Here is a 27,449-nt window from a genome sequence, read left to right on the forward strand (position 1 = left end):
GGTCACTGGTGGGGGCTGCTGTAATGTGGGGCTCTGGTGGAGGGTTGGTTGGGGGGTGGTTTTCAGATCACCCTCGTACAGTGGGAGGCATGGGTAACCCAACAGATCCCATGGTTGGGGGGATAGAATTGCATAACGGAGCGGGGGGGGGAATGGAACCAGCCGCCGAACCTCGTTCTTGAGCCGCCCACTCAAAATGGCAGCCCAATAGTGGGATGGAATCCCTCACAATGATTACATTTGTATGGCCAGGGATAGTGAATCGCCCCTGATTTGCAAACTAAACAATATTTATCTTTGGTGGGAGTACAAGTCTCCCAAAAGGAGAATTCAGGCTATTATTTGGTGATTATCACATTGTGGGAGTTTGTGTAGAAATTGGTCGCATTTCCTGCATTGCAACAGTGGCTACACTTCAATAAAGTATTTAATTGGCTGTAAATGGCTTTGGAATATCCTAAGGTCATGAAAGGCATAAATGCAAGTCATTTTTTATGGCCTTGCAGACAACAATTAAGGAGTATTATACGGGACAAGAATTGGAAAGTAACAAAGAAAATTGTACAGGCAATTAGATAGATAATTCATCCTGGCACAGACTGCGACACATAGAGGACTTAATTCACCCAGCGCTCTTCCTGCTGTAGGTACCTGACATCTACCAGGTTTATTGCCCTCAGCAATCACATTCCTCCAAGTTCTGTGCTAAATAGCTGAGCACAGACATGATCAATGTTCCTTTAATTCCATGTAAAACACAAATCACTGATTTGATAGAAAAGGTATTAGCAGAAATATGGGGCGCGATTCAGCGGTGTCAAGTTAAAGTCCAGTTTTGGGCCTGTTTGGCATGGAGTTTCATGACTATTGTGTTGGCAAGAATGCCACCCACATTCAAAAATGTCCACCCACGAGATTCTCGACAGAACTGGCTCCCTCACCATCTGATGTGCCAATGAGGCTAAAAATAGGAGGATAGTGCAGCTAAACACGTGGCTAAACTGGTGGTGTAGGAGGGAGGGTTGCATCTAAACTGGAGGGGCACCGATATCCTGGCTGGGAGGTTTGCTAGATTCACTCGGGAGGATTTAAAATAGTATGGCGGGGGGTGGGAACCAGAGCTCTAGCTTAGAAGGTGTAATACTGAAGGGGAAATAGAGAACCAAAATAAAAGGACGACATCACCCTCGAGGAGAGCAAAATAGGTGACAAGTGTGAAAAAGGAGGTGGCCAATGTAGGATTGAGGGTGCTCTATCTAAATTCGCGCAGTATACGGAACAAGGTAAATGAGCTTGTTGCGCACATTGAAATTGGCTGGTGCAATGTTGTGGGCATCACAAGAGACGTGGCTGCAAGGGTATCAGGACTGGGATCTAAATATCCAAGGATATGTGTCCGATCGAAAAGACAGGCAGATGGGCAAAGGGGGCGAGGTTGCATTGCAGTAAGGACTGAAGGTAAATCGATAGCAACGAGCGATATAGGATCAGAAGGCATAGAATCTCTGTGGATAGAGTTGAGGAATCGCAAAGATTAAAAAGACCCTGATGGGAGTCATGTACAGGCCCCCCAGCAGTAGTCAGGATGTGGGGCAGAAAATAAATCAGGAGACAAAAAAGGCATGTAAAAAAGGCAATATTACAATACTCATGGGGGACTTCAATGTGCAGGTGGACTGGGAAAATCAGGTTGGTTGTGGATCCCAAGAAATGGAATTTGTGGGATGTCTAAGAGATGGTGTTTTTGAGCAGCTTGTGACAAAGCCTACTAGGGAACAGGCAATTCTGGATTTGGTGATGTGTAATGAGGCAGACTTGATTAGGGATCTTAAGGTGTAGGAACCCTTAGGGAGCAGTGACCACAGTATGATAGAATTTACCCTGCAGTTTGAGAAGGAGAAGCTGCAATCAGATGTAACGGTATTACAATTAAATAAGGGTAACTACAAAGACATGAGGGAGGAGCTGGCCAGAGTTGATTGGAAAAGGAGCTAAGCAGTGAAGACAGTGGAACAGCAATGGCAGGGGTTTTTGGGGGTTGTTCGGGAGGCGCAACAGAAATTCATCCCAAGGAGGAGGAAACATGCTCAGGGGACGACAAGGTATTCATGGCTGACGAGGGATGTCAAGGACAGCGTAAAAGCTAAAGAAAAAGCATACAAAGTGGTGCGGATTAGAGGAAACCAGAGGATTGGGAAGCCTTTAAAAGTGAGCAGAGGACAACTAAAAAAGCAATAAGGGGGGAGAAGATGAAGTATGAGTGCAAGCTAGTTAGTAATATAAAGGTAGATAGGACAAGATTTTTTCAATATATAAAAGGTAAGAGAGACAAAAATAGACATTCGACTACTGGAAACTGTGGCTGGAAAAGTAATAATAGGAAACAAAGAAATGGCAGACGAACTGAATAGTTATGTTGCATCAGTCTTCACGGTGGAAGACACCAGTGAAATGACGGAGCTCCAGGAGAACCAGGTGGCAGAGGTGAGTGCAGTGACCATTACTAAGGAGAAGGTTCTGGGGAAACTGAAATGTCTGAAGGCGGATAAGTCACCTGGACCGGATGGACTACACCCCAGGGTTCTAAAAGAGATAGCTGAGGAAATTGTGGAGGCATTAGTGGTGATCTTTCAGGAATCCTGGAGGCAGGAAGGGTCCCAGAGGACTGGAAAGTGCTAATTTAACACCCCTGTTTCAGAAGGGAGGGAGGCAGAAGACAGAAAATTATAGGCTGGTTAGCCTGACTTCGGTCATTGGTAAGATTTTAAAGTTCATTATTAAAGATGAGATCGCGGAGTGCTTGGAAGTGCATGGTAAAATAGTACTGAGTCAGCATGGCTTTGTCAAGGGGAGGTCAGTCTGAAAAATCTGTTAGAGTTCTTTGAGGAAGTAACAAGGAAGTTAGACAAAGGAGAACCGGTGGACGTGATTTATTTAGATTTCCAGAGGGCTTTTGACAAGGTGCCGCATAGGAGCATGGTGAGCCCATGGTGTTCAGGGTAAGATCTTGGCATGGGGAGAGGATCGGCTGACTGGCAGAAAGCAGAGAGTGGGGATAAAGGGGTCTTTTTCAGGATGACAGCCAGTGACTAGTGGTGTGCCTCAGGGGTATGTGCTGGGATCACAACTTTCCACAATGTACATTAATGATCTTGAAGAAAGAAATGAAGGCACTGTTGCTAAGTTTGCTGATGATACAAATATGTGTGGAGGAACAGTTAGTATTGAGGAAGCAAGGGGGCTTCAGAAGGATTCGGACAAGCTAGGAGAGTGGGCAATGAAGTGTCAAATGAAATACAACATGGAAAAGTGTGAGGTTATGCACTTTGGAAGGAGGAATTTAGGATAGACTATTTTCTAAATGGGGAAATGCTTAGGAAATCAGAAGCACAAAGGGACTTGGGAGTCCTTGTTCATGATTCTCTTAAGGTTAATGTGCAGGTTCACGTCGGCATTTAGGAAGACAAATGCAATGTTATCATTCATGTCGAGAGAGTTAGAATACAAGACCAGGGATGTACTTCTGAGGTCATATAAGGCTCTGGTCAGACCTCATTTGGTGTATTGTGAGCAGTTTTGGCCCTGTATCTAAGGAAGGACGTGCTGGCCTTAGAAAGGGCCCAGAGGAGGTTCACAAGAATGACCCTTGGAATGAAGAGCGTGTCTTATGAGGAGCGGTTGAGGATTCTGGGTCTGTACTCATTGGAAGTTTAGAAGGCTGAGGGGGGATCTTATTGAAACTTACATGATACTGCGAGGCCTGGATAGAGTGGACGTGCAGAGGATGTTTCCACTTGTAGGAAAAACTAGTAGCAGAGGACACAATCTCAGACTAAAGGAACAATCCTTTAAAACAGAGATGAGGAGGAATTTCTTCAGCCAGAGGGTTGTGAATCTGTGGAACTCTTTGCCGTAGAAGGCTGTGGAGGCCAATTCACTGAGTGTCTTTAAGACAGAGATAGATAGGTTTTTGATCAATAAGAGAGGTTATGGGGAGAAGGCAGGAGAATGAGGATGAGAAAAATATCAGCCATGATTGAATGGTGGAGCAGACTCGATGGGCCAAGTGGCCTAATTCTGCTCCTATGTCTTATTGTCCTATGGACTCCTGCCTCAGCAGATCACCACTTACAAAGGGGAGCTGCTTTTATAAACGCTCCCTCACCACTCACTCCCAGTCAACACACAAGCATAGACCTATTCCTCACTTTGGTGATGCCGACCTGAGGAGGCTTCTCGATGCTGTGGATGAGAGGCGGCACTCCCTTTTCCCCCAAGGGGGTTTCAGGGCCAGAAGAAGGGACTTCACTGCCACCTGTGAGGCACTGGCAGCAGCTGTCAGTGTACATAGCGTGACCTGGAGGTCAGCCGTCAAATGTTGGAAGTAGACCAACAACATCCAGCGACCTGCAAGGGTTAGTTACCACCTCTCTCCTGGCATCATTTCCCCTGCCAACTCTCAAATTCCCCAAATCCCCTCCTCCCCCACTAGCACAACCCCTTCATATCCAGGTGTAGTGCCCATACATGCCACTTGCTATAGCCTCTTCTGATCCATTAAACGTGCGACTCACAATGCCATTTCATTGTCCCTGCAGGAGAAGACAGCCCATAATGAATGGAAAAACACCAAGATGGTGGGAGGAATCCCAGAGATTAGAGTCCTTACTCCCTATGAGGAACGGGCCCTGGAAATCACGGTGTCGGCCGAGGAGAGAGCAGTCGCCAACAGCAAGGTTAGCCAGCACCAGAGAGGCGAGGATCCACCGCCAGATGACCTATTGAAGTGAGTTCTTCAAGTTGTAAAAAATGATCTTTCCCCCTCACTGACCACATGTCCACTGTCTTGCAGGATCACCATCTGATGAGACCGAGCTATCCAGGATGGGAGCCCCCCTGTCACCCAAGTAAACTCCTCGGAGGAGAGTTCCGAGGAGACCACCGCCAAGGCGTCACAGCTGTCACCCCCACCATCCACCAGTGCAGGGACACATACCTCAGTGGGCGACATTCGTGGACAGGCTTTGGGCACACATTCTGGTGAGCATTACACAGTTGCTGATGCATTTCAGGTGAACATTCAAGGGAGATATCAGATGAAGGTGTGCTGGATCCCAGGACACAGTTGGGTCCCAACCAGATGCCAAGCCTCTGAACTGGATTCCCCCAGAGCTGATGCAAATGATAGGTCACAGCTGTAATATTCAAGAGGGAATGCCAGCGACATTCCAGTGACTCCAAGGCCAATTGGAGGAGTCCCAAAGGCTGCAGGTGCAGGAGATGGTGCCGACAATGCCTGGAACCAAGGCCAACACTGTTAGGATGGAAACCGTGGTGGAAAACCCGGGGAACGACATCTGTGTCTTGAGCGCTGATGTCCAAAGCATGGCTCAGCCTGTGATGACCATGGTTGAGCGTCTCGACATCATGTCCCAGTTGCTGAGCGATGTGCCCCAGTCTCAAGTGGACAATGCCGAGGCATTGCAGAACATGGCCCATCACTGAGCAGCACCGCTCAGGGCATCAGCACCATGGTGCAGACCATGGGGAGCCTCCAGAATTAGCAGCGCCACATAGCTCAGTTGCCTTTGGAGATCACTCCAGATTCCCTTCCATCCCTCGGAGAAACCTAGGTCCTGCGGGCACCGTCATGGAGGGGAAAGCACTGCAGGCCAACCGAGGGGCCTGCCACCAAGAAAATTATGACGGTCTCCATTTCATCTGAATCCCCCACCTTTGACACCGGAGCATCTCAAACACAGTGACAGAACAGGGTGGCATGGTGACCACACCCTCCAGAGGAATTCTGCCAAGGGCATCAAAGGCCACAGGGTATGGAAAGGCCACCACCACTTTTGATGTGAATCCTGGGGATACACCTAGATGTACCATTAGACCACGGAAGATCAAGAAGATTTAGGAACATTGACTGAGCACTGGGGGAGTGGTGAACATCTGAAAATGAAATGAACTGAAATGAAAATCGCTTTTTGTCACGAGTAGGCTTCAATGAAGTTACTGTGAAAAGCCCCTAGTCGCCACATTCCGGCGCCTGTCCGGGGAGGCTGGTACGGGAATCGAACCGTGCTGCTGGCCTGCTTGGTCTGCTTTAAAAGCCAGCGATTTAGCTCAGTGAGCTAAACCAGCCGAAGCGAGGGGTAATGGAAATCTGCCATAGCAAAGTGTTCACTATTAAACCGTGTTGCACCTCATACATGTGGAGCCTCTGTCATGTTAACCTGTTAATTTTCACAGCGGGACCCCCCCCCTTTTGCCCTCCCTATCCCACCTCCTGCTCCCTGGGCACAGTGGTCCAAGATGAAAAGCCCCTGATGCAGACACATCCCATTCAGAGGATGGGTGTGAGTACGCTGTCAGCAGATAGACAGGAGACAGGCTTTAGCAGAAGAGCACCAGAGCTTTCCTCAGAGCGAGTTGTCATCACTCTCCTGCCTTGCGTGGTGACCCGCTCGCTGACACTGTTGATACAGGCCCTGAAGTGATGTTACACAGACCCTTGAAGGGGGGAACAGAATGGTAGGGAGGGGGAGGTCTGATGAGGGTGGGCGGTGTATGGGGTGGGATTGGGGGGGAGGAATATACAGGGGTGTGAGGCAGGAAAATGATGGGGAGGGGGATTAGGGGAGGGGGAGGGGGGATTGGGCAAGGGAGGTAATTGGGGGGGGGAGATTGAGAGGGGTTGTGAGGGGAATTGTGGGAGGGGATGTTGAGCTGATGGACACAGTTTGATCCTCGGAGAATCTGGAGATGATAAGGGCCTCCCTGATCCTCCTGGCTTGTTGGGCCATTGCCACCTCCTATCCTCCATTCTCTGGCTCCTCCTCGGGCTCATCCTCCAGCTCCTCCGGAACCGCTACATCCTCCTGATCCTCCTCCTGAGATGAGGCCGCATGTCCCTCATCCTCCTCCTGTTTCTCCCCCAGCAAGATGCCCCACTGCCGTGCCAGATTGTGGAGGGCACAGCAGACCACCACAAAGCAGGAAACCCTCTAGGGGTGTACTACAAGTCACTGCCAGAGCAGTCAAGGAATCGGAACCACCTCTTGAACAGCACAATTCACTGCTCAATGACAGCACGTGTGGCAACCTGGGCCTCATTATATCGCCTCCACATTGGCGTCTTCAGCCATGACCTTAGTGGGCATCCCTTGTCCTCCACGAGCTAACCCATCATCCTGGAATGGTCCTTCAAGACCTCCAAATGCCCCAGGGTGTTTCTGTCATGCATGCTCCCAGGTTAGCCACACACACACGTGCATAATTCAGAGGTGGTGGTAGCACATGATCTGAACATTCAGGGAGTGGAACCCCTTCCTGCTCATGTAAGGCACACCTTGATGCCATGGTGTTCACAGGGCACAGGCGTGCCATCAATCCTGGACATGAGGCACAAGCTTTCAGAGCGCAGCTCCTTCCTCAGTTTCAGAGCAGCAATCGGAAAGCTTGTGATTTCAAATAAACCTGTTGGACTTTAACCTGGTGTTGTGAATCTTCTTTCTGTGCTGAGACACAGTCTTCTGCAGCACATGGTGTCCAGCAGCTCATTGAATGACCAACGACGCTGAACATGTTGGGCCCTCACTGGCCTGTAATTCTGGGTACCTCCTTAGCCGGATGGGCAGCCGGGTCTTCAGGGTGTGCGGTGGCCTCCTGCATATAGGGTGCTGCCTCCAGCCTGCGTTGTTGCTGCTGCCTTCCATGGCATCTGCGAGGGCAGCCTCTGTGGGATCAACCTTGCCATCTCGAAGGAACTGGAGTGGGAGAGAGACCGTCAATCAGTTAGACTTCCACCCCGGCACCCTCAAATTCCTCAAGCCTCTCCCACCCTTGTTCTGCGTCACCCACCTTCTCTCAGAGTGCCATCCAGCGAGCCAGTTGCGGAGGCAAACCTTGCTCTGCATACTCACCCCCGGCCACATCAGGAGCCCCTGGGCCCCAGACCTCTGCCGGGAACATTAAGGAAGCCGTACTCAGCTGCCCTCCGCTCATCCACACACTTACCCTTTGGTTAAGAATGAAGAACAAGACTTCGTGTACGGCGATTGAGTGAAAGGCCGCACGTTTGCCAGCTCCCGCTCTTGGTGGTCTTTTTGTGGCTTTTGAGCTGGATTTCCAAAGGAATTTTCCAGAATAAGGGTGTAAAAGCGAGAGGAGAAGGAGGTGACCCTTAGTTTATGGAGATGCGCCCGCGGAAAAATCGGTGCACCAGGGCTTGGGAGCAGAATGGCAAAGAGGAGGGCGAGTTTTAATAAAGTCAAGGCAGCCCTGTACGCGAAGCAAATAAAGTTTGGTCTGCTTTACCTGGCCCGTCTTTGAGTGACCTATGAGGGTCGGGAGCTATACTTTGTCTCGCCGGAGGACGTGGCGCACTTCATGAAGGACAATAACCTGGTAGACAAACAAGGATCTTAAACCTTGACTGTGGAGAACTGAGTGAGAAGCTACGCGTTGCCCTTTTAAAAATCTTTGTCTTTTAACTCTGTAACTTAAGTTGCAATGTTTGAAAAGCTGTTTGAGTTTTTACATGTATAATTCATTTTTCTTTGTCCGGAATTTTCTGTTTGGTCCTTCTTGAATGTGTTAGAATAGATAAGATTTTGTTAAGGGAGGAGGGGTGGGCCTCTGTGCTTGGACCTTGGGAGGGATTCTTTGTTTGTTTTTGTGCTTTGTGCCATTGTTTTGGGAACTTATAGTAAGAGTGGAGGGGAGGGGAACCAGCAGGTGGTAGGATACAAGGCGCCGGGGGCGGGAGCTGACAGGCTAGCTGGGAGGGCTAGTCCACAGAAGCAAAGTAGGGGGCCACGCATCTGACTGCAATAAAGCCACAGTTGTACCCAATCTGAGCCTTTGTGCAATTGATCGTGCATCAATTTATTGCAGTCAGATTTTCAACAACATGGACATCAGAATCAAACCAGATCGCCTGAAGCTGGATCCACGCTCGCCTGACGCCAGAAAGGACTTTGATCACTGGCTAGCTTGTTTCGAGGCTTACATCAATGCAGCGATCCCCACGCCGACGGAGGCTCAGAAGATACAGGTCTTGTAATCCAGGTTGAGCTCAAGCATGTTCCCGTTGATCCAGGACGCCCCGAATTACATGGAAGCCGTGGCACTCCTAAAAGAAAACTACGCGCAGAAAGCAAACACGATCTTCGCCAGGCACGTACTCGCCACTCGCTCTCAACTCCCTGGTGAGTCCATCAAAGACTTCTGGCGGGCCCTATTCCCACTTGTCCGGGACTGTGACTGTCAGCCGTTACAGCCACCGACCATTCCAATCTCCTCATGTGCGATGCGTTCATAACGGGGATTGCATCGGACCCCATCCGAAAACGACTGCTGGAAGGGGCCACGCTCGACCTGGCGGAGACCAAAACTTTAGCGCTCTCCATGACGGCCGCATCCCGTAATGTTCAGGCCTACCCCACTCGCCGCGCGGCCCACCCGTCAGATCCCTCCTGCACCCCGCAAACGACCCCCCCAGCTGGGGCCCAGCCTAGCCAATACACCTGTGCCACATGCCAATCCGCGCACCCCGGAGGTCCCCGCTGCTACTTCTGCGGCCAACAGAAGCACCCCCGCTGCCAAGCCCGCGCTGCCACCACTTGCAAGTCCTGCAGCAAAAAGGGCAAAAAGGGCCACTTCGCAGCAGTGTGCCAGGCCCGCGCAGTCGCCTCTATCGCCCCCTCCACCCCTGCTAAATGCACAATGGGTGCTACCATCTTCTCCTCCCGGGGCCACGTGCGGCCAGAGGGTGCCGCCATCTTGTCCAGCGCCACCAACGTGCAGCCCATGGGCGCCGACATCTTGTCCAGTGCCACTAACGTGCGTCCCATGGGCACCACCATCTTGTCCCACCCCCGCAATGTGTGCCCCATGGGCACCGTCATTTTGTTCCCCACAGAACCTCTGGAAGCCTCCATCTTGTCTTCCCCATGGGGCTGGAACGCCAACTGCATCCCACGATCTGGGTTGCCGACGCTCTCCATCCGAAACCTCTGACGACCACCCGCAGCTCGCCTCGATGACGCTGGACCAGTCTCGTCCACACAACCTGGCCACCGCTTCGACAACGGTGAAAATCAACGGCCATGTGACCTCTTGCCTGCTGGACTCCGGGAGCACCGAAAGCTTCACACACCCGAATACGGTAAGGCGCTGCTCCCTCACAGTTCACCCCACCAATCAACGGATCTCCCTGGCCTCCGGATCCCACTCTGTCTCAATCCGAGGGTTCTGCATGGTCACTCTCGCTGTCCAAGGCGTAGAATTCACCGGTTTCCATCTCTACGTCCTCCCCAACCTCTGCGCTGCCCTACTACTCAGCCTGGATTTCCAGTGCAATCTCCAGAGCCTCACCCTCAAATTCGACGGGCCCCTACCTCCACTCACCGTTTGCGGCCTCGCGACCCTCAAGGTTGACCTCCCCCTCCCTCTTTGCCAATCTAACTTTGGATTGCAAACCCATTGCCACCAGGAGCAAGACGGTACAGCACCCAGGACAAGGCCTTCATCAGGTCCGAGGTCCAGCGGCTGCTTCGGGAGGGTATTATCGAGGCCAGCAATAGCCCCTGGAGAGCCCAAGTGGTAGTGGTTAAAACGGGGGAGAAACACAGAATGGGCATGACACCTCCCCCTGAGGGGACTCATGATAAGGTGATGTCAAAATCGGGGGTTGGGGAGGGGAGAGTCTCGGAGATGTATAAGGAGTTGATGGAGTGGGAAGGAGTCCCTCTCGGAGAGGTGAAGATGAAGTGGGGGCAAGAGTTGGAAGGGGAGCTGGAAATCGAAATATGGGAAAAGACTTTGAAGAGAGTTAATTCATCCTCGCCTTGTGCCAGACTTAGCCTGATCCAGTGGTTCATAGGGCCCACATGATGGTAGCCCGGATGAGCAGGTTCTTTGAGGAAGTGGAGGATAGGTGCATACGCTGCATAAGAACTAGGAGTAGGCCATCTGGCCCCTCGAGCCTGCTCCGCCATTCAAAGAGATCATGGCTGATCTTTTGTGGACTCAGCTCCACTTTCCGGCTCGAACACCATAACCCTTAATCCCTTTATTCTTCAAAAAACTATCTATCTTTATCTTAAAAACATTGAATGAAGGAGCCTCTACTGCTTCACTGGGCAAGGAATTCCATAGATTCACAACACTTTGGGGGAAGAAGTTTCTCCTAAACTCAGTCCTAAATCTATTTCCCCTTATTTTGAGGCTATGCCCCCTAGTTCTGCTTTCACCTGCCAGTGGAAACAACCTGCACGCATCTATCCTATCTATTCCCTTCATAATTTTATACATTTCTATAAGATCCCCCTTTATGACCCCATGCTGCGTCTGCCCAATGGGCCAATTTCTCTCCAGATGCCTTGCTATTTCTTCCTTGATGATAGATTCCAGCATCTTCCCTACTACCGAAGTTAAGCTCACTGGCCTATAATTACCCGCTCTTTGCCTACCTCCTTTTTTAAACAGGGGTGTCACATTTGCTAATTTCCAATCCGCCGGGACCACCCCAGAGTCAAGTGAATTTGGGTAAATTATCACTCGTGCATTTGCAATTTCCCTAGCCATTTCTCTTAGCACTCAGGGATGCATTCCATCAGGGCCAGGAGACTTGTCCACCTTTAGGCCTATTAGCTTTCCCATCACTACCTCCTTAGTGATAACAATCCTCTCAAGCTCCTCACCTGCCATAGCCTCATTTCTATCAGTCACTGGCATGTTATTTGTGTCTTCCACTGTGAAGACCGACCGAAAAAACCTGTTCAGTTCCTCAGCCATTTCCTCATCTCCCATTATTAAAACTCCCTTCTCATCCTCTAAAGGACCAATATTTACCTTAGCCACTCTTTTTTGTTTTATATATTTGTAGAAACTTTTACTGTCTGTTTTTATATTCTGAGCAAGTTTAATCTCATAATCTATCTTACTCTTCTTTATAGCTTTTTTAGTAGCTTTCTGTTGCCCCCTAAAGATTTCCCAGTCCTCTACTCTCCCACTAATCTTTGCCACTTTGTATGCTTTTTCCTTGAATTTGATACTCTCCCTTATTTCCTTAGATATCCACGGTCGATTTTCCCTCTTTCTACCGTCCTTCCTTTTTATTGGTATAAACCTTTGCTGAGCACTGTGTAAAATTGCTTGGAAGGTTCTCCACTGTTCCTCAACTGTTCCACCATAAAGTCTTTGCTCCCAGTTTACCTTAGCTAGTTCTTCTCTCATCCCATTGTAATGTCCTTTGTTTAAGCACAAAACACGAGTATTTGATTTTACCTTCTCACCCTCCATCTGTATTTTAAATTCCACCATATTGTGATCGCTCCTTCCGAGAGGATCCCTAACTATGAGATCATGAATCAATCCTGTCTCATTACACAGGACAAGATCTAGGACCGCTTGTTCCCTCGTAGGTTCCATTACATACTGTTCTAGGACACTATCGCGGATACATTCAATAAACTCCTCCTCAAGGTTGCCTTGACCGACCTGGTTAAACCAATCGACATGTAGATTAAAATCCCCCATGATAACTGCTGTACCATTTCTACATGCATCCGTTATTTATTTGTTTCTTGCCTGCCCCACCACAATGTTACTATTTGGTGGCCTATAGACTACCCCTATCAGTGACTTTTTCGCCTTACTATTCCTGATTTCCACCCAAATGGATTCAACCTTATCCACCATAGCACCGATGTCATCCCTTACTATTGCCCGGATGTCATCCTTGAATAACAGAGCTGCACCACCTCCCTTACCATCCACTCTGTCCTTCCGAATAGTTTGATACCCTCGGATATTTAACTCCCAATCTTGACCATCCTTTAACCATGTTTCAGTAATGGCAACTAAATCATGGTCATTCACGATGATTTGCGCCATCAACTCATTTACCTTATTCCGAATACTATGAGCATTCAGGTGAAGTATACTCATGTTGGCTTTTTTACCTCTGTTTTGAATCTTAAAACCTCGATCAGTAACCTCTCCCAAGTTATATTTCCTCTTAACTTTTCTCCTCATTTTCCTCGTCGTTGAACCCATATCTTCATGTAACAACCTGCCGCATCCCTTACCATTAATGTTTTTACTTCCAGTTTTATTCCTTTTAGTATTACTGGGCCTATTCACTGAGCTCCCCTCAGTCACTGTACTTTGTACTGTCCCCCTTTTTGATTTTTGACTATGGCTTCTCTGCCTTACACTTTCCCCCTTACTTGCTTTTGCTTCTGCTTTTTCTTTTGCTTCTGTAATAATAATAATAGTAATAATAATAATCGCTTATTGTCACGAGTAGGCTTCAATGAATTTACGGTGCAAAGCGTGCGTCGGCCCGTGTGGTTGTTCAAGGAATGTTAAAGTGTTAAACTGTAAACTGTGAAAATGACAAATGCTTCAATAAAATATTTTCTAAAAACAAAAGAACAAAGAACAATACAGCACAGGAACAAGCCCTTCGGCCCTCCAAGCCTGTACTGGTTGTGGGAGGATCCTCAGTGCTGAAGCCCTGCTCTTTAGTGTTTGATTGTTGGAAGCTGCCTCTATGTTGCTGATGCTCCTAGAGTTCAGGCACACTGTTCAGGCATCAAAGTTTGCTGGACATGCAATGCACTGATCATCCTCTGAGGTATGGCACGTGTGTTCTCGAGAAGGCACTTGAGAGTTGAGGAGCTTGAAGTGCTCTCACAACTAACAAGGCTAATTCCTCATTTGAAATAACCTTCAGCTCCAAAGCTAAGGCTGATCACAGTCAAAGGAATTAAATTGAATTTCAGGATAGAAGCTGCAGCAGGGCTCCGTCCTGGTAGAAACTGGTAGGACAGACAACAGGGCCACTGTGGTTGCCCCTGTTGAGGGTCTCCACAATATTTAAAGATTTTTTGCAAAGGAGTACTAAGTGATGTCTGCGTGACTTCCCGCTGAGTAGTCGGGTAATTCACAGCAGGCCACTGCATCCGACTTCAATCTCGTTAATGTGAAATGAATGCAAATGAGGGTTAATGCAATTCTTGCCATTTTCGGACCTGATCTGAAACTCGCTGTCAGGAGCTGCTGGGTGAATCGCATGATGGTTTCCACCCAGCGCAAATCTCATTTTGCCCTCTCCCACTATTCACCCGGTGTGCCCCGATCCATGCCGGGCAACGCAGTCACTGAATCATGCCCATGGATTTCAACAGGATTATAATACATTACTACCACTGTGTAGACATGTAATCAAATACTCGAGTACTCCATGCAGGCTGTCCATGCTGGTGGAAGCATTACACCGGTATGTTTGATAAGCCCCAGGCCATAGAATCAGTAAACCCCAGGGAAAAAACACATAATCCATGATCGCCAAGAAATGGAGTTAGGTTTTCATCTTTCACACCTGGGTGATAACCAGGCCGAGCAGATTGCCTTGCCAATACAAAACACACTTGACATTAATTCCTGTGAAGTGAATGGTCCTATGATGGGTAGACAAGCCACTTAACCAGATTCCTGCCCAGGATGGTGAAAATACTTTTATACAGCAGGTTCCTCCTATAGCCTAGTGGCTACGTCACTGAACTGGTTAAACCACAAACCTAGAGCAATCCCTAGTGTCCCTGGCTTGAATCCCACTGTGGTAGAGGGTGAAAATTGTACTTTGGCAGGCATGGGTGGGCTATAAATGGAAATGGACTCCAAAGTCAATGAAGTTCAGGATAGAGCTCATATTCAATAAACCACCTGGCAGGACATGCAACCAATAAGCCCAGGGATACAGACTGCATTCATTAAACTCAACACGTGCTTTTTAAATTAATTCTTTTACTGGACATTGATGTCAATGATGAGGCCATCATTTATCCCTAATTGCACTTGAGAACGCGGTGGTGAGCAGCCTCCTTAAACCATGGTACACCCACCGTGCTGGAAGGGATTCCAGTATTTTGTCCCAGCGACAGTGAAGGTGTAGCAATATCATCCACAAATCAGGATCATGTGTGGCATAGAGGGCAACTTGCAAATGGTGGTGTTCCCAAACATCTGCTGCCCTTCCAGATGGTAGAGGTTGCGGGTTTACAAGGTGCTGTCGAAGGAGCCTTGGTGAGCTGCTGCAGTATTTCACGCATTGCTGCCACAATGTGTCAGTGGTGAAGTGAAGTGGGCAACACGGTAGCACAAGTGGCTAGCAGTGTGGCTTCACAGCGCCACGATCGCAGGTTCGATTCCCCGCTGGGTCACTGTCTGTGTGGAGTCTGCACGTTCTCCCGTGTCAGTGTGGGATTCCTCCGGGTGCTCCGGTTTCCTCCCTCAGTCCAAAGACATGCAGATTAGGTGGATTGGCCAGTGCTAAATTGCCTTTAGTGTCCAAAAAGGTGAGGAGGGGTATTGAGTTACGGGGATAGGATGGAAGTGAGGGATTAAGTGTGTCGGTGCAGACTTGATCGGACGAATGGCCTCTTCCTGCACTCTATGTTCTGTGTTCTTTGAATATCGAACCTGATGGATTGGGTGCCAATCGAGTCACTTGCTTTGTACTGGATGGTGTTGAGCTTGTTGAGTGTTGGCGGAGCTGCACTCATCCAGGTAAGTGAACAGTATTCCATCACACTCTTGACTTGTGCCTTGCAGATAATGGACAGGCTTTGGGAAATCAGGAGGTGAGTTACTCACTCACTGCAGAGTTTGCAACCTCTGACCTGCTCTTGTAGCCACGGTATTTATATGGCAAAATATGGTCAATACATTTCAGTGACAAGACAAGTTTGCTCTGATTCATTGGATTCTCTTTGTGATCACTGACTTTGATATTTCTTTCGCATTTTAAGAACTACTGGCATCATCCAACCTTTGCGCACTTCCACCATACCACATTGTGTGTGTGTTGGGGTTGTCAATAATTAATTTAGTGGATCTAGCTGGACTTTATATCATGAAGTCAATACATTGCAGTTGCATTCAACATCCAACTGCACTCTTCCCATGGCCCGCAATACCAGAGATTATGGGTGGGATTCACCACAATCAGCGAATTGGCCCGACACCAGCGCCAAGAACGGCGCGAACCACACCGGCATCGGCCAACTGGAAGTTGGGGAATTCTCCACACTTCCGGGGGCTAGGCCAGCGGCGGAGGGGTTGGCGCCATGCCAGCCAGCTCCGAAGGGACTGCGCGAATTAGCACATGTGCAGAACCGCCGGCATGGTTTTGCGCATGCGCAGGTCGGCCGGCGAATTCTGGCACATGCGCAGGGTGGTGTGCCCTCCGTGCCTGCCATAGCGGAGCCCTACATTGGCCGGCGCAGAAGGAAGGAGTGCCCCCACGGCACAGGCCCTCCCGCAGATCAGTGGGCCTGATTATGGGCCAGGCCACCTTGGGGACCCCCCCCCCCCCCCCCCCCCGGATCTCCCCCCCGCCCCGCCCCCACCGAGGACCGCACCAATGGCCTACCAGCCAGGTCCCGCCATGTGGGGCCATGTCCAATCCACGCCGGCGGGACTGGCCAGAAACCGACGGCCGCTCGGCCCATCGGAGCCCGGAGAATTGCGGGGGGGGGGGGGGGCTGCTGCCAATAGCCCCCGACTGGCGGGCGTGATCCCCGCCCCCGCCCGAAAACCGGCGCCGGAGAATACGGCAGCCGGCGTCAAAGTGGCGGGGCAGGATTCACGCCGCCCCCCCCCCGGGGATTCTCCGACCCGGCAGGGGGTCGGAGAATCCCGCCTTTTGTTTCAGATCATGGGAATTGAAGCTTGTTTCAGGCACCTGTCTTTTAGATGAAAACAAGAGAAAACCATTTGGAGAAAGTTCAAATTATAACAATTGGTGGCAACTAAAGTATGATTTATTGTGTTCACACACCAAATTAAATTAAGTGAAAAATGGATGCGCTCACAACACATAAAATAACAAGTGAAGGGATTTGAACTCCTGGTGGAATGCAAGCAGCACAATGACCACAGTCCACTTGCTACTCATTTTCCTCGCCATAGTCACGTTCAGGTCAGGGCGCATGCCTGACCCATAGAGAACCCTCATGAATTTTACACTAACCAGGGTCACATTGTGTTGATAGGCCCTTGAAGATTGGTCATGATCTGTTGGACCAGACTGGAGTTAAAATTCTATCAATGATTTTGCCGGACTCAGAACAGCATGAAACGGTGAGTCCATCTTGCCATGCAAGAAAAGTATAAGGTGGGGGAAAGAATGGTGGAAAGAATGCAAGCAGCAAAACAAGAAGAAATAAAATAACTGCTAGCCACAGCCTTAGAAAGGTCTGCAGAGGCAGCATACTGAAGAAAAGCAGAATTGCCAGCAGAATAATCGCACAATCGTGGAATAATCTGCAACAATTACTGTTCCAGTGAGGGAATGTACTGTGGGTCTAATATTTCACATTTTCCACTTCAGCGAAATGTAAAAAAAATAGAAATAAGCACACCACAGTTCACTTTCAAGGATAGTCATGTTTATACAGGAAGCCATTTTCTGCATGTTCTGACCAGACTCCCTTAGTTAGTTAAATTTGACAAGCATGTTAATTTGTTGAGGGAACTACACTATAGTAGGAACCAAACGTGATTATAGTTCATAGAAAATAAATGATCCCGCACTTTCCTCTTAAAATTAAAATGTTTCCTTTATTCTCACAAGCATCACATCAGTGCAACTCAAAAGGGTTGTAATGATATGTATATAGGCGTATAAGTAAAGGGTTAATTATTACATCTCAGTGTAACACAATCACTAGAGGCCACCATTAGTTCTCACTATAAATATAAGAACTCAAGGAATCTTGGGTACTAGTGAGTAGAGTATAAGCAGAGAGAATGATAGATCACAGCATAGTTAAGATTAGATAGAAGCAGCACATGCAGTTTAGTTATTACTTAAATATAGATTACTTGATTACTAGTTATAGTTCTGTGGAGTGTGCAAACTCAATATTAATCAATTATTATTCAATAAATCAGTTTTGCTTAAAGTTAGAAATTGGTGGTTTCTTTATAATCACACCATCAGACCATTCTTGATTACGAAGCAAAGAGGAACGATATATTACCAAAGAGTAATATAACATGGTACCAGGTTTGTGACTACAGAAAATAGCTGGCATAATTTAGTAAAATTAGGGAAAAAAGAAAAAAACTAAGAAGCTTTTTGATTTGTGAAGCACCAACTTGAGACTGCAGAACTTCGACGAAACCAGGATCGATGGATAAAGCTCAAGCTCCTCAACATCTAAGGATCACCGGTAACCCAAATGTAAACTGGCGTTTGTTCAAGCAGCAATTCAAAATTTATTTAGAGGCTTACGATATGAATAATGCTACCAATGCTCGTAAAATTGCTCTTCTGCTAACTATGGCTGGTCCAAATGCCTTTGAGATCTATAATTCTTTCCAGTACACGGCGGATCAAGACAAAACAAAGTTTGATGTAACTCTTGCAAAATTTGACAACCATTGTGAAATCCAAACTATGAAATCTTTGAGCATTTTATTTTTAACGAGACTGCAAAACAAGGGTGAATCAATTAACTGCTTTGTTACTGATCTGAGACTGCTAGCACCATCCTGTACCTTCTCCACACTGAATGATTCCATGATTAGAGACCAAATAGTCTTTGGCATATCTTATGGAAAGCTGAGACCTAGAAAGCTTCGGCAAAACGATCTAACTCTCGGAAATGCGATTGAAATGTGTCGTGTTCATCAGCAATCAGAAAATCAATACCAAGAGTGTTTTCTCTGTGAAAAGGGCGCAGCAATTAACCACGAGGTAGAGTGTGTTAAGGCAGTGTCGTAGATGAAGAAGATGCATGTTTCGGAAGGCAATCATCTTGCATGCGTGCATTCTAACCCTGCACAATGGCACTTCATCAAAAGATGCGAGTCAGATGAAAGCTGATCTGCGCATATGCAAAGACGTGTCATGCGTAATGACATCAACGTCATGACATGTTCAAGGTGTGGAACCTCTCAATTTCAAAAATAATGCCCAGCCAGAGGAAAACAATCCTCACAATGTGGCAAGCTAAACCATTTTGCTGCTCAGTGCAAATTCACACTCGCATTTAAATCTGCTAATTCCAATTCAATACAGATAAATGTACAAAGTCTAAAATCTAAGAAAGAAGATTTTGAACAGAATTTCTTAACAGATACAGATGTTTACTCTTTGGAAAACACTTTCCTTGTAGAAATCATACAAAAATTTGATAACACCACTGAAGTAACATCACCCCTTAAATTAATCAACTCCTTAATTTGGGTACAGAATGGAACACTGTATTGAAGTAAACAACTGAACAATCAAATTCAAGTTGGATACAGGTGCTTCTGCCAATTTGCTTACAGAGCTTGATCTCACAAAGCTTAAGCAAACCCCTAAAATACTTCCAGCACCCTGTAGATTAAAAGAGTACAATGGCAATTCAATCTTATTAACTGGATCATGCTGTTTGGTAGTTTCCAACAATGATATTGTGACTTCACTAAGATTTGAGATTGTCAAGTCAGATAAATCATCACTCTTAGGTGCTCAAGCCTGCAAGGAGTTACACCTAACACAGCGAATTTATACTGTAACTTCGTCTCAACCCATACTGCATGATAGTATACTAAACCAATATCCAGACATCTTTAAAGGCATGGGTACTCTTCCATTCAAGTACAAAATTGTGTTAAGGACGGATGCTACACCTGTGGTACATCCTCCAAGGAGAATTCCTGCTCCACTCAGAGAAAGATTAAAACTTTAATTAGAAAGGCGACAACAACAAGGAATAATTTCAAGAGTCACTGAACCGACTGACTGGGTCAGTTCAATGGTTTGCGTGAAGGAACCTTCTGGTGATCTGAGAATATATATAGACCCAAAGAATCTCAAGATGAATATCATAAGGGAACACTATCCCATTCCAAAAAGAGAAGAGATCACTAGCAAGATAGCTAATGTACGCATCACAAGGTTTCTGGCAAATGCAATTGGATGAATCAAGTAGAAAGGAATGCACTTTCAATGCACCTTTTGCGAGATTCTGCTTTAACAGAATGCCTTTCGGGATAATCTCCGCGTCTGAAATCTTCCACCCCATTATGGAACAGATGGCTGAGGACATAGAACACTGAAAAAAATACAAGTATGGTCTCAAGCTGAATCAATCCAAGTGTAGTTTGGCACTTCCACGCTCAAAGAGTACCAAAAGAGTAATATAACAAGGGTCAGTAAAGGTAATCAGTGTAAATTTTAAACAGAATTTCTCTTGGTTTTTTTGCAAGGTTTTAAACATTGCACCAAATGAAGGGTACATCTTAACTAAAGGGCACCCGGGGAGTAACTTGTATCTTCACTGGGTCTCTTAATTAGTTGCATGAGTTTCCCAGAAACTTTAACTGATTGCACTCATGATTTTGTTGCATTGCTGTGTCAGAAATGCAGTGTTTTATAATCTAAGCAGGCCAGTTTGCTGAGAACGACCTAAAATAAAATCGTTTTTGGATCAAACTGAAACTCTGGACATAAATAGAAATATATACAAATCCACATTCTGTTTTCCACTGAGTAACAAAGTTGCTTCATTTCCCACCAAAAATTCAAGATGGATTCAGAGGGGCTTAAGTGTCTAATTTGTTTGATAAACATCTTAAACTGTTGCCTGATTTACATTTGTCATGTGAGAGTACCTTTAAGAAATGGGTGTTTATAAATGGGTGTGTATATAAATAGTAGTGAGAGTAGCTGTAGTGAAAGTACCTTTACAAAATGGGTGTTTATTACTGCAGTGATGTCAGAGAGTGAGTGGAGCTGGGCTGTCTGTCAGCTTTATACTTTCATTTTAGGGTGTTTGCTGCAGGGTGTGTTTTAGTTTCGCTTTCAGAGCTGGATAGCTGCAATCACAGCCAGAAGGTGTATGAATCTCTCTCTGTATTGTAAGACTGTAAATTGATCCTTTGGTGATTTAAAACTAATAACTGCTGACTTTAACCTGATGTGCTTCTATTTAAAGGTTTTTTTAAAGTCTTCTGGATGTTAAAAGGACAGCTTAAGGATTACGTAGTGTTGTATTCTTTGGGGGTTGTATTTGAATTAATGGTTGCTAAGATGTTCACTGTATGTTTTAAAAAGGTTAACTTGAGTTCATAGAATAAACATTATTTTGCTTTAAAAAATACTTTTCCATTTCTGCTGTACCACACCTGTAGAGTGAGCCGTGTGCTCCCCATACCACAATCTATTAAAAATTGTAGGTCAGGTAAACTCCAGGATACACTTTGGGGTTCTCTAAGCCCTGGCCCATAACATATTGCATTGGATTACTTAACATCTCCCTTTCCTCCTTGTTTCTGTATGTAATGCTTTTTCTGAATAAACCGCTCAAGTAATTTAGCCTGTTAGAAAATAAACATTATTCATTTCAAAAATGATAGCAATTGTACATACTGTACAGGAAGCAAACTGGCAAGATAAGGAAGAATTGCGTGCCCATCAGAACTTAATTTCCCATGGAATTCATAAGGCTGAGGTGTAGATCATACAGGGCATGTACTCGCGTGTGGATGTCACCCTCTGGAATGATAATGATAAAAAGAACTATTGGAAGAAGCTAAAATCTTATCATTAAATAGCGGCAAACTTGCAGAGTAGCTCAGACACGTACTTGGAATGTGCTGGTGAGACTCAGCAAGTTACTTTCGAGCCTAGACATGGTGAACTAACTACATTTTCATACACCCTCTAGATATTCCAAGTGCATTTTGCCTGCTCAGTTACTGAGAGAATTGCTCCAATCTGATAAACCACAGTCTAGAAATGGAGTGACATGTGTTGTATGCATTCTAATTAGCAAGTAATGAAGTCTCATTTAATTATTACATGGTAATGCTTTACTGGAGAATTATATCAAACCTCATATAAATAACAACACATTGTTCAATTATTTATTCTTTCATCTATTGGGTGCACTTTACTAATTCCGGTTAGTTGCTTTAATTCCTCCAGTGTTTCAGTCAAATTATTTTTAAATTAAAAGTACATTCCAATTTGTAGCAGCTCCTTAGAGTCCTTCACTCGGATTCATTGTGTTGCCCCTATCTGGCAGGTGGAGGTGTGAAATGGAAGAAACTTATTGAGTACAGAAACCTTTCAGAGGATACAAGTAAAATAATGGGTCCCTCAAAGAGGGAACTGACACCCCATGAGCGAAAAGGTAAGGAGGGAGAAAGCATGAAACAGGAGAAGATAAGGGAGAAACAGAGAGAAACAGCATAAGACCATAAGACATAGCAGAAGTAGGCCACTCGGCCCCTCGAGTCTCCTCTGCCATTCAATGAGATCATGGCTGATCTGATATAATCCTCAGTTCAACTTCACTGCCTTATCCCCAGAACCCTTGATTCCCTTTCTGATTAAAAATCAGACCATCCCAGCCTTGAGCATACTTAAAGAACCATCCTCGACAGCCCTCTAAAGTAACGAATTCCAGAGATTCGCTACCCTCTGAGAGAAGAAATTGCTCCTCATCTCTGTCTTAAATAAACAACCCCTTACTCTGAGATTGTGCCCTCTGGTCCTAGACTTTCCCTCAAGAGGAAACATGCTCTCAGTATCCACCCTGTCAAGCCCCCTGAGAATCCTATATGTCTCGATCAGGTCATCTCTCATTCATCAATACTCCAGTGTGTACAGGGCAATCTACTCAACCTCTCCTCAGAAGAAAATCCCTCCAAACTGGGGATTAACCTAATGAACCTTCTCTGGACTGTCTCTAATGCCAGTATATCTTTCCTTAGATAAGGGGACCAAAACTATTCACTGCATTTCAAGTGTGGTCTCCTTACATAATGTCAGAGGGTCTTATCTGTTTTTGTACCCCATTCCCTCCAAAATAAAGGCCAACTTTCCATTTGCCTTCCCAATTACCTGCTGAATTTCCATGCTAGCCTTTTGTGATTTATGTACAAGGATCCCCAAATCCCTCCATTTATGTAATATTTAGCTTCTTTATTCTTCATACCAAAGTGCATAACTTCACATTGTCCAACATTATATTCCATCTGCCAAGTTTTTTCCAACTCATCTAACCTGTCCGTATCCCTTTCTAGACTCTTTCTGTCATCCTCACAATTTGCCTTCCCACCTATTTTTGAGTCATCCTCAAACTTGGCAATAATGCAGTCACTTCCCTCGTCCAAGCCATTAATATATATTGTGAATAATTGTGGCCCCAGATGGGTTCCAGTGGCACTCCACTAGTTACAGGTTTCCATCCTGAACATGCTCCTCTTATCCCAATTTTCTGTCATCTATCAGTTAGCCAATCCTCCATCCATGCGAATATATTACCCCCAACACCATGGGTTCTTATCTTATCCAGTAGCCTTTTGTGTGGTACGTTATTGAATGCTTTTTGGAAATCCGAGTATATAACATCTAGTGGTGCCCCTTCATCTACCCTGCTCATTACTATCTTAAAGAATTCTAATAAATTTTCCATGCATGATTGTCCTCTTCATGAAGCCATGCTGATTCTGCTTGATAATATTATGCGTTTCTAAATGGTCTGCTAACGTTAAGCTAACTGACCTATCATTACTTGTTTTTTGTCTCCCTCCTTTTCTGAATAAATTGGCAATATTGGCACTGGGGAGGCAGTGGCGAACTGGCCTTGTTGCTGTCATTGATCGAATGAAGGAATCAAAAGTAGGAAAGAAATGCAGCCAAGGGCCATAATAATTCCTATGAGGGATTCTCCTTCCATTATGACGTGCTCTCTTGCTCCCCTTTTTGGCCTTAATGCCATTTTCCTTTCTGCCCCAATATCCATTGACTCCCTGATAAAAAAAAGTTGAATGATGACCATGAAACCATTGTCGATTGTCGTTAAAAAAACATCTGGTTCACTAACGTCCTTAAGAGAGTCACAGTGGGATCTGCCAGCATCACCCACATCCCGTAAACAAATTTTTCAAAAAGTTTTTCCAATCCTCTGTGACTTTTAGAATTTGATCTCCCTTTAACCACATCTCTATAAGAATGTGAGTGCAGAATTTACTTCAATCTTCATCTAATCCGTGCTTTAACTGTCCTGGGAGCCTATGAATGCAGAAAGAGCTTTCCTTTGTGTTCAGCTAAACTCATTGGGCAGTGTCTTCCCAACCCTGTGGAAATGGATTTGCAGGTAAGCTGGCTGGGAAACTCAGATAGTTACACACTGGGACAACTCCTCGACGTTGTCCTGTCTCTTGATGAGATTCCAATGAGTGGGTTGCTAAGAGAATCGCAACCCACTCCAAGAACATGGGCAGCCAATTGGGCCAATTAAGATTCCACTCAGAGGCCATTTTCTCAACCTACCAGCAGTTTCCCGGCATTTGACTGACTCCCTGTCTTGTACAGAGCCTGGCAGCATGATAGGAGGGGCCATGGAGCCTCCTCGCAATGATCGAATCAAGGAAGCAAAAGGAGGAAAAGATCACAGCAAGGGCCATGATCATTCCGAGGAGGGATTCCCCCTCCATTATGACGTGCCCTCATGCTCCCCTTTCTGCCCTTGATGCCATTTTCCTTTCTGCCCCAATATCCATTGACCCCTTGATCAAAATTCTGTCTGTCTAAGCCTTGAATATATTCAATGACTCAGCCTCTCCTGCTCACTGTGGGGGAGAATTCCAAAGTCAAATAACCCTCTGAGAAGAAATTCCCCTCAACTCCTTCTGATTTGATTTAATTTGATTTTGATTTGATTTATTGTCACGTGAACCGAGGTGCAGTGAAAAGTACTGTTCTGCGTACAGTCCAGACACATTATTTAATAGATGAAAAAACATAGGACATACATAAATACACAGACGCCAGGTGAAGCATGGGGAGTGTGCAGTATCACTCAGTAGAGAAGATGTGTGAAGAGTTCAGCTCAGTCCATAAGAGGGTCATTCAGGAGTCTGGTAACAGCAGGGAAGAAGCTGTTTTTGAACCTGTTCGTGCGTGTTCTCAGACTTTTGTACCTCCTACCCGATGGAAGAGGTTGGAAGAGAGAATAACCCAGGTGGGAGGGGTCTTTGATTATGCTGCCCGCTTTCCCAAGATAGCGGGAGGTGTAGACAGAGTCAAAGGATGGGAGGCGGTTTTGCGTGATGGACTGGGCTATAATCACGACTCTCTGCAGTTTCTTCAGGCTTGGGCTGAGCAGTTGCCATACCAGGCTGTGATGCAGCCGGATAGGATGCTTTCTGTGGTGCAGCTGTAAAAATTGGTCAGAGTCAATGTGGACATGCCAAATTTCCTTAGTTTCCTGAGGAAGTATAGGTGCTGTTGTGCTTTCTTGGTTGACGTGGGTGGCTCAGGACAGATTGTTAGTGATGTGCACACCTAGGAATTTGAAGGTGTCAACCATCTCCAACTCAGCACCATTGATGCAGATAGGGGAGTGTGCAATATTTTGCTTCCTGAAGTCAATGACCAGCTCCTTAGTTTTGCTGAAGGTGCGGGAGAGATTGTTGTCATCACACCACTCCACTAGTTTCTCTATCTCCCTCTTGTACTCTGACTCATCGTTTGAGATCCGACACTGCTGTCGCGTCATCAGCAAAGTTGTATTTTGAGTTGGAGCCAGATTTTGCCACACAGTCGTGTGTGTATCGGGAGTATAGTAGGGGGCTAAGCACGCAGCCTTGCGGGGCCCCGGTATTTTAAATGGGAGATCCCTTATCTTGAAATTGTGCCCCCAGGTCTATATTCCCCCATGAGGGAAAGTTGAAGGTTCACGTCCCATTCAGGACTTGAGCACAAAAATCCAGACTGACACTCCAGCAATTTACTGAGGTTGTGCTACACTCTACACTGGAGAAACTCCAGTGTCCCGGCCAATATGGATCCCTCAATAAATATTACCTAATATCTGGTCAGTATCATTAATTAGCTGCTGTGTATACTATATTACATTAGTGATTAACTTCAAACTTATTCATTGCCTGTAAAATACTTCAGGAAGTCCTGAGGACATGAAAGAGACTATGTAAATTCAAATTCCTAGTTTCTTTCTTTCAATACATTTTTGATTCTCAACTAATACACCAATATGTGAATAATTGAATCTCACTCACGCAGAGAACTTCAAAGGACAAATATATTTTCCACATTCCTGTCGTTCTCCTCATGGCAAAATTCATCCCAAAGTGCTTTTAAAATGCAAGAACCCATTTTCACATCAGGCAACATGAATTTGACCAGTAAAAGAAGGGGTCAGGTAGCTATTAAAGAGCTTAATCGCATTCATGTCTCTGTGAGGGAGATTGCCGAGCAACTTGATAAAAGAACTAATCAATTTAAACCAGAGCCCCTCTTCAAAACCTCAAATGTCATATATCCCTTTCTCTGAGAAACCGTATTTTTACAGAGAACAAGAGGATCTTATTTTTTCAGCTGACGTAAAAATATGGCATTAGATTTCTAATCTGCATTCCACTCTTTGACAAAAAATGGATTTCCCCCCAAAAAATTGTAATGGCTCTTTGCGTGGCATCATTTTCTCAGCTTTTATCTATTCCCCAATGCTAAGCACTGGGTCATCCTGCTATTTTAGCTCATTTATTCCCGTTCATTTTTAGTGCCAAAATATTAATTGCATTCTAGAGAGGAGGTGGCTGTATAAATGGAAGAAGATCAGTTCTATCCACAGGCCTGAAAGCAATCATTACCAGACAAAGTAAAAAAAATGACCCAGAAACCTCACATGCAATATCTTCCTCACAAATGGATACACTCCCGATCAGCTTCTCACGGGGAACAGTTACTTAAACTGTCCAAATGAAAAATGTGATCAACTTTTCTCACTTTTAGAAGAGTGTTTCTAGATCCAACATCTTCGTTCACATAAATTTACTCCTATTACTAAATTTCCACCCATCAGCTCCAGCAGATTTGCAACCAAATTAATTTTCTCTAGTGTTGTTGGTTCTTTTAATACTCAAGGAGGAGTCCGGGAAGGTGAGTCAAAAGAATGGTTTATTACCAAAAGTAAAGTATTCACAAGTAACAGTCCCAGTCCCAATTGGGACAACTCTCTAGCATGGCTCCTACATCAGCCGGCTTTTAAGGAATGGAGTCAACTAGTCCGCTAATGTACCTCCACTGCTCAATGAGGGAGCTCGTACTCCAGAAGGCTCAAGGGGTCATGGGAGCAACCTGTGGTGTATTGTATTATCTCTTGGCATACCTTGTGAAGACCATCTCAGATTCACAGAATAATACAGTGCAGAAGAGGCCATTCAGCCCATCGAGTCTGCACCAACGTATGAAAACACCTGACCTGCCTACCTAATCCCATTTGCCAGCACTTGCCCCATAGCCTTGAATGTTATGAATGTTGTGCCAAGTTCTCATCCAGGTACTTTTTAAAGGTTGTGAGGCAGCCCACCTCTACCACCCTCCAAAGCAGTGCATTCCA

At 46.0% G+C, this 27,449-nt stretch overlaps 1 long non-coding RNA gene across 1 annotated transcript in view; it reads left to right on the forward strand.

The window, feature by feature from the left end:
• Positions 1 to 27,449, forward strand: part of LOC119977277 — a 167,744-nt gene that overhangs the window by 88,475 nt on the left and 51,820 nt on the right. The window contains exon 3 of the long non-coding RNA XR_005463151.1: positions 17,073 to 17,160. This is a non-coding gene — a long non-coding RNA (uncharacterized LOC119977277). The remainder of the gene's footprint in view (positions 1 to 17,072; positions 17,161 to 27,449) is intronic.

The sequence above is a fragment of the Scyliorhinus canicula genome, chromosome 1 (assembly GCF_902713615.1).
Source record: "Scyliorhinus canicula chromosome 1, sScyCan1.1, whole genome shotgun sequence".
NCBI classification, from domain to species: Eukaryota; Metazoa; Chordata; class Chondrichthyes; order Carcharhiniformes; family Scyliorhinidae; genus Scyliorhinus; species Scyliorhinus canicula.